At 34.5% G+C, this 7,500-nt stretch overlaps 1 pseudogene across 1 annotated transcript in view; it reads left to right on the top strand.

Annotated features, from left to right (window-relative positions):
- LOC144961134 (exocyst complex component 8-like) overlaps positions 1-6,601 on the top strand; it is a 6,868-nt pseudogene extending 267 nt beyond the window's left edge. The window contains exons 2-7 of the transcript XR_013643061.1: positions 1,990-2,132; positions 2,868-3,048; positions 3,656-3,785; positions 4,506-4,597; positions 4,850-4,986; positions 6,377-6,601. The product of XR_013643061.1 is annotated as an exocyst complex component 8-like (transcript). The remainder of the gene's footprint in view (positions 1-1,989; positions 2,133-2,867; positions 3,049-3,655; positions 3,786-4,505; positions 4,598-4,849; positions 4,987-6,376) is intronic.
- The last annotated feature ends 899 nt before the right edge of the window (positions 6,602-7,500 follow it).

The raw sequence follows: 7,500 nt of genomic DNA, 5'->3' as shown, positions 1-7,500 counted from the left end.
GACCAAAGATTAACCCAAATTTTTTGTCTAAAATATGATTGTTTATTTTACTTTTCAATAAAAAAAATCAGATCAAATCTAGCTATTAAGGGAGGATGAAAATGAATGTAACAACTTTTTAAAAGAAGCAAAGGTTTTGATTAGAAAAAAAAAAAGAAATGAAAAAAATAAAAGTAATGTGCTTTCACAAATTTTAAAGATGGTGATTTTTAACAACATGTTTTACGCCATTTAAAAGGCAGTGTCTCTGTTGCAATTCATGTGAATGTGTATGTGTGTGTGGTTTGTGTATATGTGTGACAGGTCTTGGAACTTGACCTTTAATAAGTGGCAATATCCACTAAACGCATTCAAAACGGTTTTCAAAAGGTTCCCTAGCCAACAGCAACATGTGACATGTAGAACGAACATTACGCCTGTTAGGTGATATTACAATTTTTTTTCTAATATAGACAGCTTTAACAGCCAGGACTCATTTTCCCGCGTATGGTGAGTGAGAGAAGTATAAAGAGCCTTTCCAAGGCCAATATGCACTGAACGAGGCTCAAACCCAGGACCTTCCGAACTAAAACGAGTGTCCCCCAAAAGATCCCATAGCGCACATATGGAAAAAAGGTCTCTTTAATAATTGAAATTATGAAAAAAAATCACTGAATGTCCCCAGGATTCAAATACATTACCTTCTTTTTTGGGGCCCAACACCAACATTTTTTGAGATTTTATTATTTTTTACATTCCCTCATATTTTGGTTTTTTTTACAATTTTACATTGGGTTTCACAGATGATATGGAAGAGGAGCAAGTGGCTTGGACCGAGATTTTTCTTAAAAAAAGATTGGTTTGGAAGAACTACCAAAGATTTGGACATGACATTGCAAAAAGAAACTTTGAGAGGGCTTTGATTTGATTAAAAAAAGGTGCAGTTTGCCTTTAGTTTTTATGACTTAAATTTTTGCCTGGATATTTTGAGGCCCAAAGATAGAATCCAGGTGTATTCTGGTGTTTATTTAGTGGAGTGTATAATGCATATGACTTGTATAACTATAAGACTTGGTCCATTAGTTCCAGCCTAGTCCGGTTTATTCAATTTTTTTAAATATCTAAAATATTGTATAGTTGCCCCATATGGAGCCATAAGACCCATAAGCGGGAGTTTATCCCTGTTTCTGTAGCGTTAAACAGACAGTATCTATTGCTTGCTACCCTCTGGATAAGATGCTAGTCTATTGCAAATTACTTTCCATCAAATCTTATAGACCCAGCCACCCAATCACTGCAGGTCATAAATAATCTAGACTGCATCGAATATTGATTCTGTTCCCTTTGATTGTGAGGTGAGTGCTCAACCAGTTTAGCTATGGAGGTCCCTAAAATATTGTAGTACTATCATCCAAAGATGTTCAATTCTTGAAAAGTGGTTTGCCTGATTTCCAAGTCAAATGAATTTGGTAATTGATATCAATTTGATTTCACAGCCAAGTTAACACAAAGAATATTAATATTATGATTATTATTATTATTGTTATTATTATTATTATTATTATTATTATTATTATTATTATTATTATTATTATTATTATTATTATTATTATTATTATTATTATTATTATTACTACTACTATTATTATTATTATTGTAATATTGCACTGAAGCACAATTTTTTTTCTCTCTTTTAATAAAAATTAAACAAGCAAAGTCTTAAATTAGTTTCTTTTCTGACCGTCAACGCTGATACTGGCCAGGTACTCTTTTAACACATGAGTGCAGTGAGAATATATCAGTAAAGAGCCTTTTCCATGAACTTAACTTTATGCCACCCAAAGCAGGACTTGCACCAGTGACCTTACAAGCCAGAAGGCAATTGTCAAAAACAAAAAAAACGCACTACTAAAATATTTTCCAATACTCAAAAAGTGATTGGTTTAAATGTGTCTTTTGATTATAAGAAATATATTTGATGAATTTATCATTGAATCGTTCTTCCACTAGAGCCAGGATAGAACACAGAATAAAACAGCTTACAGATGGACTAATGAACGAGTTGCAAGTTTCTCCAGAGAGGTCCCTTAGAGGAGCCCTAGAGCTGCTAGGAGAGCTGTCACACAGTGATCAGGCTTGGGAAATCATCACAGGTAATGAGTGGATCAACATTTTACAGATTGATTTTTTATCAACTATCTTTGCACTACTTAACATTTTTGTCGGATTATTATTATGATAAAGAATTGAGAGAGAGAGAGATAGATGAGAGAGGGAGGGAGAGATAGAGAGAGGGAGAGATAGAGAGAGGTAGAGAGAGGGAGAGATAGATAGAAAGATAGATAGATAGAGTAGAGAGAGAGAGAGAGAGAGAGAGAGAGAGAGAGAGAGAGAGGAGAGAGAGAGAGAGAGAGAGGAGAGGGGAGGAAAGAGTGTGTTAAAATTCCACACAATCTTTGTGTATTTTGTTGTCAATATACTCATTATACACTATTATTGTTTATTGCGTTGAACGCTACTTTTGGCATGATAATCCATTATGCACATAGGAGCATGGCTATTATATTAAAAAGAAAAGTTATTGCATTGTATGAGGCTCTAGACACAAATATACGGTATTATATTGGGATAATAATATTGATAAAAATTAAAGTTTAATCTTTAAATCTCAACCTTGATTTAAAATAAATGCTTTCAATGGAAAAGGTGAATTATATTCCCTAACCTTAAAAAAAGTTTTAACTTCCTCATTAAGATCATTTATTATTTTAAACAAAATTTTGTTTATCAAGTTTAATCTGACACATTACCAGATTAACGCGGTGCGTTATAAATCTTAGTAATCCATCACTCATTAATCTTATCCTTTTAATGTAAATCTGTGACAGGCATGTAGTCTTTTCCTCCGTAATCGGAGTGCTATCATCAAGTACAACATAAGACAGTTGAAGTTTGAAGGGGCTACAACGTTGTACATCCGATGTCTTTGTGGAGTTTTCTTCTCGTCACTGTCAGATACATCCAAGGAATTCATGAAGGCTTTTCCACATCACTATGGATGCTATTCTGGTAAGCGACTAACTAGTGTGGTAATATTATGGAATGGTTTCAATCTGTCCTCAAATTTGTTTAGTTTGTAAAAGTAAAAAGTAGAATTGTATTTTTTTCATATACTAGAAAATGCTAATTTGTGGTTTAATATTAAATGATAGATGTATATATAAAAGTAAATTAGTAGCTATTACATCAATTTCAAGTTTTTAACAAAAAAAATTTACAATGTCTTATAATTCGATAAGTTAGACCAATAAGATCTAATTATCAGTATCAGTCAGATACTTTTCTAAACAGTTTAGTGCATTTTTCATAATTGCTCTTTGATTCAATAATATAAATACTTTTCGGAAAATGCATCCTTTCTTGAGCCTGAATGCCTAATATGAAATAGAGGGCGGTGCTTTGCTCAATAGGATGGATCAAATTCATTTTGTCCAATTCTATCTTTTAAAAGGGCTTATTATTTTATTTTTTCACTTCTGGGATTAGGACGGGATTCGTTTTAAATTGCACTGGGCACTTTCAGGATTTAAATCGAGTAGTGACATTATCATTTTTTTTTCAGCAACTTTGATCTTATCTTTTTTCTTTTTCTTTTTTTTTTTTTTCCATCCTGCAGCATTTGTGATATGGGCCAAGCAAGAGCTTCAAGCTTTGTTAGCATTTTCAAACGTCAGGTCTTTGAGAGTAAGGCTAGTCTTACTACTATTGCTGACTGTGTGGTGTTGGCAAAAGACCACTGTGATCAGGTAAGGTGTTTAAGTCATATTAACTATGCCGAACCGCCAATCTTTCTGCTTTTGGAAGAATCATTCCTATTTTCACTCTTCATTTCTGCCATTCTGCCATCATCTCTAAAATACTGATTTTCAAAAATAATGATAATGATAAGAAAGGGGGGAAGAGGAAAAGGAAAATGGTGAAATGAAAATTAAATTGTATGTTTGATTGCCAAAAAGTATGTAGGAAAAGAAATTGCTCTTATATGTTTTGGTGGCAAAGTTGGTAATTTTGAGAGGAATTATCCACTGGTAAAATTTAGCGGTCAATACTATTAACTATCAATAACAGTGATACATGTTGGTAAGTTAGTGATAAGAAAATAAAATATTCTTATTTTTAGTCTCAGAGTCCTATTTTTTGACCTTCTGGTTCCACTTTTGGAATTTACGGGTTGATAGGTCTGACTATGTGACCCTCCATTATGATCTGATATTATTTTTGGGGTAAACCTGATGCTGAAAATTGGATTTGAAGAAGTTACTAAAATCAGTACTTTTATTGAAAGCAATCTACGGAATGCAAAAGAAAATGAGAATGAGTTTTCCAGTTTTTTAAATTTTGTTTTAAAATTTATTTTATGGTTGTGCATAATATGCTATTTTTATCTTTTAAAATATCCAATATTAACATGGTTGAGAAAACATTTTAACCTATAATGGTTACTTTATTATTATTTTTTCCAACAGTTGAATTCCATAGGGCTTGACATGGAGTTTTGCCTGGGATCCCTCTTGGACATTTCTATACAGCAAGTCATCGAGAATCGAGGGACACGATCATAGACAGTGTTAATTCAGGGCAAATGTTAGTTTCTCTTAAAATCATAAAGTTAATGTCAAATCAATACCATCATTGTGACAGTTAATATCACTATCACCACAACCATCATCATCATTATCCCATCATTGTTAACATCTTTATCATCATCATCATTGTTGCATCATTCTTTATCACCATCAATAGCTTATCCTCATCATCATCATCACTCACTATCATCATCATCATCATCATCATAAGTGATATTATTTACTCTTCTGTTTTAAAATCTTGCCTTTAAACAATAGGATGATTTGTGGCTGGCTATGAACCATCTCACTCCGACAGACTGTGATTCGTATATGAAAGAAATTGCACAAAAGGGTTTCAACATTACTCCGTATGTCTTTGGTAAGTATTGTCATTTAATAGGATTCAATAATCTGATGTCAGGTCCACCCAGCAACGAGCAGCTTGGTTCTAAAACAAAGAAAATCGGTACTTTTTATTCTTCATACTGGCTAGAAATTTTTCACATGTCATGTGATCAGAATGTATAAAAGTCAAAACATGATCAGGTTTATAATGTTTTTCTCCTCTGGATACACTTTAATGCTCGTCGGAGAAGAATTTCATATGGGTGTCCGCCATTGTTCCGATTGTTTAGAACCAGTTACTAAGTTACTTTGCATCATTACGAGGGCAGTGACGTCACGACTGTTGAAGCCTATTGCAAGATAGCATCTAGATTGTGCAGGACTAAATTTCTGTGCCATTGTCTACTTGATGATGTCTTCTTTCAATCGGGAAGAAAAGTCCCGACATCTAACCCTCTACTTTTTTGGTTCCTAAATCTTTGGGAGTGGGTGTGTAACCTGTCCTTTGGAGTACTAATAATGAATAGGTTACATAAAGGTGGCATATCTATTTTACTAGCAAGATGTCTAGGCAGTTTCTTAGGATTACAGGATGGATGATCTTTATGACGATCAGCATAAATTTAGACTAGAAAATAAGATACCATCACTACGACACTAGAAGATGAATTACACAAGGTATATATCAGCGTTTTGAGCATGTTTAGTGGATATTGAGCTGTATAAAAGCTCAAGATTTTTGTTGTTGTTTTTTTTTCTTATTGTTTTTAGAATTAGAATGCCCGTTGATTGATAAGATCTCATTAAATTCTCTCAAACCATACATGTTAAAGAATACACATCGTTTTATTTGTTGGAACGGTTTATCTGATGGGCAGAGCGGGTGAGTATTATATTTAAAAGCATTCCATCATTAACTGATCAGAAAGTTGTTACCCAAGAGACAGATACAAGGCGATGAAACACTCTATTGTTTGTAAAATAAATTACAATTCTATCAAATATGTCCTGGTATCATACACAGATGTCTACCAATCCTTAACAGTATATTTGTTGATTAAAAATAAATAAATTAAAATTGAGCTTTACATAGTGCAATATCCACTAAATTTGCTCAAAGCGCTTTACAAGGGGTCCCTGATCAACAGCAACATTTAACATGTAGGACGGACATGACGCCTGTTAGGCGATATTACAATTTTTCGGACAAAGACAACGCTGTTAACGGCCAGGTACTCATTTTACACCTGAGTACAGTGAGAGAATGTGAGTAAAGAACCTTTTCCAAGGACTCAACTATGCGCCGAGCGCGAGGCTGGACCCAGGACCTTCTGATCCGAAAGCGAGTGTCATACCACTAGACCACATAGCCGCACAATCACCAAATATTCATTGCAACTATTTTTATTTTTTTATCACTTCAGACAAATTTTACATCTCCATCACCATGAACAGCATGCATTTTGCCAAGACAGTCTGCACATTGGCAGAGGATCTGCTCAAGCTGTTTACCACAGAGTTAGAGGACTTCATTGCCAATTCTCTGGCCATGGTTTTTAAAGCTAAAATACAACACATGGAATCCTCTCTAAAGTCAGATCGATTCAAAAAAAGAGGTAAGGTGCAGAGTTTTTCAAAGTGAAAGTAAATATAGTTCATATAAGGAGAAAAAAAAAGAGAGAAGGGTGGGGGGGGGGGGGGGGGGTTATAAATCTGAACAAATTCTTTGACCATTTATTCTTTGCTACCTGTTGGTTAGGTTACTGCATAGTGATCTTTAAAAAACAAAACAAAAGACAAACCCTTCCCAAATAACTTATGCATTGTCATAGCACAATATTCACCAAATGCACTCAACAAGGTTTACAAGGGGTCCCTAGCCAAAAGCAACACTTAACATGTAGGGCGCGACATGATGCCTGTAACGCGATATTGAAATATTAAAAAAACAGAGACAAAGCTGTTAATGGTCGAGTACTCATTTTACACTTGGGTATGGTGAGAGAATGTGAGTGCCAAATAGCCTTTTCCAAGGACTCGGCTGAATACGATGACAACCGAAGTCATCAAAGGAAACTGATATGGTGCTTAGAAATAACATTTTCAGCTATCATTAATGAAATAAATCAAGAAATGAAGTGAGTAGGAAAGTGCTAGAAGACAACAGAGAATAAAAACTTTGCAGCGGTGATTGGGGCTCGAACCCGCGGCCTTACTGGTACGACAACTCCGCCTGGCCGGGGAGATCTTGACTCTACCGTATGAGCTATCCACGACGGGCTCTGACAACTCTAGATTTCGCCATTATCGCTCTCATGTTTGATTTCCAAGATTTCCTAGTGCGCAATTTATTGTAGATGTTGTAGGCTAGACATCTGACAACTATTGTTTTCCATCCATTCTCTCTAATATTTTGTAGTTTGCATTGTATTGTTGTGGCTGATGTAGTCTAAGGTCTGACAAGTCTAGCTTTCAATCTCATTTTTTCATGTTTGACTTCCAAGATTTTCAATTTACGACTTATTAGTGTTGATTTAAATAAGCTTTT

The sequence above is a fragment of the Berghia stephanieae genome, unplaced genomic scaffold (genome assembly GCF_034508935.2).
Source record: "Berghia stephanieae isolate SIO BIC M18660-M18661 unplaced genomic scaffold, UCSD_Bste_1.3 scaffold1514, whole genome shotgun sequence".
NCBI classification, from domain to species: Eukaryota; Metazoa; Mollusca; class Gastropoda; order Nudibranchia; family Aeolidiidae; genus Berghia; species Berghia stephanieae.
Note: the sequence above shows the minus strand (reverse complement) of the source record. Positions and strands in the feature narration are given on the sequence as shown.